Source organism: Delphinus delphis, chromosome X, assembly GCF_949987515.2.
Source record: "Delphinus delphis chromosome X, mDelDel1.2, whole genome shotgun sequence".
Lineage (NCBI taxonomy): Eukaryota > Metazoa > Chordata > Mammalia > Artiodactyla > Delphinidae > Delphinus > Delphinus delphis.
This window is the reverse complement of record NC_082704.1, coordinates 82062786-82068828: the sequence shown is the minus strand read 5'-3', so window position 1 is coordinate 82068828 and position 6043 is coordinate 82062786.

Below are 6043 nucleotides of genomic sequence, written 5' to 3'. Positions count from 1 at the left end.
ATTCTGAATCATGGCACTCTATTTGTTTCCTTTATGGAATCTATCTCAGTTTTAAAGTATTTCTTCATTTGTTTCTTTGCTTATTTATTCTAAACCTACTTCACAGTACTTTTGGGGGGTTTCATGAGGGCAGAAAATGTATCTTTATTTTCACTCTTTTATCTGCAACACATAGCACAATCCCTGTTATGGAATAGGAGCTCAAAATATCTTGTAGAACAAATGAATGAAGTTGAACACATATTTATATTTCCTTCATATATGAGAGACAACTTGGCTAAGTATAAAATTCTTGGGTCACAAGCATTTCCATTCAAAAATAGAGACAAAAGTCTCTTGTCTTTTGGCACTTAGTGTTTAAGAGAAGGTCAGCTTAATTTGTAAGCAACCTGATTTGTTTGTTAAAGAAACTATTTTGAACTAACTATAGATTCACAGAAAGTTAAAAAGATAGTACAAAGAGGTGAAGTGTACTCTTCACCCAGTTTCCCTAATAGGTATTAGTATAAAGTACTTAGATATGTGTAACCGTCACTGCAATCAACATACAGTACTATTCCATAACCACAATGATCCCCTGATGCCTTTATAGTTACATCCATCCCTTCTATACCCCCTACCATCTCTAACCCTTGGTAGCCACTAATCTGTTCTCCATGTCTATAATTTTGTCTTTTGAAGAATGTAATATAAAAGGAATTGTACAGTGTGTGATATTTAGGGATTGGCTTTTTTTTCATTTGGTATAATGTCCTTGAGGTCCATCCAAGTTTTTGTATGTATCAATATTTCATTCCTTTTTTATTGTTGAGTATTAGCCCATTACATGGATGTATCAGAGTTTGCTCAGCCATTCACTAATTGAAAGATATTTTGGTTGTTGCCAACATTTTTTCTGTTAGGAATAAAGCTCTTATGAACATTTGTGTACAGGTTTTTGTGTAAACATAAGTTTTCATTTTTCTCAGATAAATGTCCAAGAGCGCAATTCCTGGGTCATTGTAGGTTAGTTTTATTAGAAACTGTCAAACTATTTTTGAGAGTGGCTGTACCATTTTACATTCCCACCAGCAATGCATAAGAGATCCAGTTTCTCCACATCCTTCCCAGCATTGAGTTTGCCACTATTTTTTATTTTAGCTATTTTAATAGTTGTGTAGTGGCATCCCTTTATGATCTTAATTTGCATTTCTCTAATGGCTAATGGTGTTGAACAACTTTTCATAAACTTATGTGCCATCCTCTTGTCCTGTTTGGTGAAATGTCTCTTCATATCTTTTGCCTATTTTCTAATTGGATTGTCTATTTTTTACCATTGAGTTTTGAGATTTCTTTATAAATTTTAGATAGAGGTCCTTTATCAGGTATGTGGTTTGCAAATGTATTCTCCTAGTATATAGCTTATCTTTTCATCATTTTAACAAAGTCTTTTGCAGAGCAAAGGCTTAAATTACTGATGAAGTCCAATTTGTTGATATTTTTCTTTTTTGGATCATTTTTTTGGTGTCAAGCTTAAGAACACTTCAACAAGTCCTAGGTTCTGGAGATTTTTCTCCTATGTTTTCTTCTAATATAATTTTACATTTTATATTTAAATATATGATCCATTTTTAGTTAATTTTTGTGTAAGGTTTGAGGTTTAGGTTGAGGCTCCTCTATTTGCTCCGGCACCATTTGTTGAAAAGGCTCTTTCCTCCTTTGAATTTATTTTGCATCTTTGTCAAAAATCAGTTGGCTGGACTTATGTGGATCTATTTCTGGGTTCTCTACCTGTTCCATTGATCTATGTGTCTATCCTTCCACCAATAACACACAGTGTTGATTATTGTAGCTATACACTATGTTTTGAAATCAAGTGGAGTGGGTCCTCTTTATTATTCTTTCCCAAAATTGTTTTACCTATTATAGTTCCTTTGCTTTTCCATACAAATTTTAGAATAATCTTGCCTATATGTACAAAACATCTTGCTGGGATTTTGATAAGAATTTCACTAAATATGTACACCAATTTTAGGAGAATTGATTTCTTTATTAAAATTTTCACAGAATTCTCTCCACTTATTTAAGTTTTAAAATTTCTTTCAATGATGCTCTGTAGTTTTCAGTGCACAAGTGTTGCACTTCTTTTGTTAAATTTATTTCTAAGTATTTTATTCTTTAGATGCTTTCATAACTGGAATTGTTTTCTTGATTTCATTTTTGAATTATTTATTACCAGTGAAAAACAATTGATTTTTATATATGGGTCTTGTATATTGTGACCTTGATGTACTCACTTATAAGTTCTAATAAATTTTTTGTAGTTTATTTAGAATTTTCTAAATACAAGATCATGTCATCTGGGAATACATGTAGTTTAACTTCTTCCTTTACAATCTAGATGCTTTTTATTTCCTTGCTTGCCTAATTACACTGGTTAGAACTTCAGTATAATGTTGAATAGAAGGGGCAAGGGTGGACATCATTGTTTTCTCCCTGATCCTAGGGGGAAACATTCAGTCTTTCACCATTAAGCATGGTATTAGATGTAGGTTTTTCATAAATGGCCTTCTTTTATCAGGTTCAAGAAGTTCCACTTCATTCCTAGTTTGCTGAGTTTTATTGTGAAAGGGCGTTGTATTTTGTCAAATGCTTTTTTTCTGTGTCCATTGAGGTGACCATACGGTTTTTGTCCTTTATTATTGTGCTATGTTACATTACTTGATTTTTGTATATATTTTATTTTTTATAAATTTATTTATTTATTTTTGGTTGCATTTGGTCTTTGTTGCTGCACACAGGTTTCCTCTAATTGCAACGAGCAGGGGCTACTCTTCATTGCGGTGCATGGGCTTCTCATTGCAGTGGCTTCTCTTGTTGCAGAGCATGGCTCTAGGTGTGTGGGCTTCAGTAGTTGTAGCACATGGGCTCAGTAGTTGTGGCTTGTGGGCTCTAGAGCACAGGTTCAGTAGTTGTGGCACACAGGCTTAGTTGCTCCATGGCATGTGGGATCTTCCCAGACAGGGCTCAAACCCGTGTCCCCTGCATTGTCAGGTGGATTCTTAACCACTGCACCACCAGGGAAGTCCCTAAAAGCCTATATTTTAAAAGGTAGAGAGATCTCAATTCAATAACCTAACCTTCCACCTTAAGAAACTAACCAGAGAAGAGCAAACTAAACCCAAAGCAAGCAGAGGGATAATATAATAAAGACTGGAGAGGAAATGAAAGAAAGAGAGACCAGGAAAACACTAGAGAATATCAACAAAATCAATAATTGGTTCTTTGAAAAGTTCCACAATATTGACAGATCTTTAGCTAGACTGACATAAAAAGAGAAAATACTCAAATTACTAAAATCAGGAACGAAAAGAGACATCACTCACAACCTTAAAGAAATAAAAAGGATTATAGATTAATACTATGGAAATATGTCAACAAATTTAATAATCTATATAAAATGGTCAAATTTGTAGAAAAACACAAACTACTGAAACTGACTCAAGGAGAGAATATATGAATATACCTATAACAAGTAAAGAGATTGAATTAATGATCAAAAAACTTCCCACAAAGAAATTCCCAGGGCCAGATGTCTTCACTGGTAAATTCTATCAAACATTTAAAGAAGAATTAACACCAATCCTTACAAACTCTTCCAAAACATAGAAGAGGAGGTAACACTTCTTATATGAGGCCTGATACCAAATCCAAAGACATCACCAGTAATGAAAACTCAAGATTAACATCCCCTATATATATAGATGCAAAAGTCATCAACAAAATATTAGCAAATCAAATTTAGCAGGACACAAAAAAGATTATACACCCTGACCAAGTGGCATTTAATCCAGGAATGCAAGGTTGGTTTAATATACAAAAATCGGACTTCCTGGTGGTGCAGTGATTAAGACTCAACACAGGCAAAAATAAATTAATTAATTAAAAAAATTTAAATATAGGCATTTAGCAGGTGGGGTCAAGATGGCGGAATAGGAGGATATGGAGTATACCTCTCCTCACAAGTACATCAAGAATACATCTACAGGGCTTCCCTGGTGGCACAGTGGATGAGAGTCCGCCTGCTGATGCAGGGGATGTGGGTTCGTGCCCCGGTCGAGGAAGATCCCACGTGCCGTGGAGTGGCTGGGCCCTGTGAGCCATGGCCGCTGAGCCTGCACGTCTGGAGCCCATGCTCCGCAACGGGAGAGGCCACAACAGTGAGAGGCCCGCGTACTGTAAAAAAAAAAAAATACATCTACAAATGGAACAATTCTCACAGAGCACCTATTGAACAATAGTGGAGGACCTTGGACACCTAAAAGGACAATAAAAATCCCTGTGCAGCCAGGTAGGATGAAAGAAAAAAAAAAAGAAAAGAGGAAACAGGATGGGGCCAGCACTCCTTGTGGGGAGCTGAAGGAAAGGAGAAGTTCCCACAATCAGGAACGCCCCTTCACAGTGGGGAGATCAGCTGGAACAGAAAGGGGGCTTCGGGGGATCAGAGGGCAATGCAGCAACCAGTCTGTGAAAGGCAGGACAGAGTAAGACATATGTGCATGGTCCATGCCGACACCCTGGCACCCCAGCCTGAATTGTGTGTCTCCTGGTGTAGAGGGGGGCTGGGTGCTGGAAAGTGATGTTTGGAGAGTGGACCCAGGGAGGGGACAGCTGTTGGCTGTGAAGAGACAGACTGAAGGGATGGGACTAAGGAACTCCACAACCAGGAAAGTTTGCAGAAGAAGCCCGAACCAACGTAGAAACAAGGCGCCATTGTTGAGTGGTGTGCAAAGGGAAGGCTGCCATTGCAACCCACCTCTCCACCTGCCGGCCCCTGCCTCTGCAGGCAGTAGCAGGGACATCCACGTGAGCAGACTCGCCCACACCTCAAGCCAAAGACTCCTCTGCCTGTGCAGGCCCCAGTGGACCTGAGCACCACCCCTGCCAAAACTTCCTCTGTGCAGGCTCCAGTGGGCCTGAGCACCATCCCCAACAAAGCCTCCTCTGACCATGCTGGCCCCAGCAGCCATGCCCATCATCAACACCTGTGCCCCTGCCAGCCTGCACGGACACGTGTGCTCTGGAGCAGCCTTGGGAGCAGACTCTGGTGGGAGGAACACATGCAGAGGTGGGGCTGAAACCACAGCTGAGCCCCAGGGACTGTGCAACTAAGGAAGAAGAGCTGAAATCTCTCCTCACGGTTACACGAGCTACAGAGTTACACCTCTGCTGATAGCTTCCTAAATTTAATGCCCGCAGAATATCCAAATGGACAAGTGCTCCTGCAGCTGAGACAGATCTGGCTTTAGCAGCTGTGGAATTTGTGGGCACGTACACACAGGGTTCTGTGCTGCTTTGATAGCTCCCACAGTGGGTCCAGGTGCACAACTACTGCAGTCCTGGGACCTGACCTCAGTGGATCTGTGCTGGTGACCTGGTGAAAACAACACCTGAGAGTCACCAGGGCCAATTGCCAGTATACCCATGGTGAAGATGGGACTGAGAGCTGTGCCAACAACAGTGTACTTTGTGAGCCCACACAATAGGTGAAAGGGGACACAACATAGCACACTCACAGGTGAACAGCCCAAGAGAAAGAATACTCAGAGGCTTCTCACACAGGGAGAGTGCTCCAATCCCACCTACCTCACACTGCAGATCAGAAACACAGCTAAGAAACAGACCTTGGGGCCTCTACTTCAACAACTAGGGAGCACACCATGTCCCTGACAGGACAGTGACAACCACAGAACAAATGGGAGGGCCTGCTCAATATCCACCTCACCCACCGGGGGCAGACACCAGAAGCAAGAGGAGTTATAATCCTGCAGCCTGCAGAAAGGAGACCACAAACACAATAAGTTAGACAAAATGAGATGACAGAGAAATCTGCTGCAGAAGAAGGAGCAAGATAAAAACCTACAAGAACGACTAAATGAAGAGGAGATAGGCAATCTACCTGAAAAGAAATTCAGAATAAAGATAGTAAAGATGATCCAAGATCTTAAAAAAAAAAGAGAATGGAGGCACGGATTGAGAAGATGCAAGAGATGTTTAACAGAGA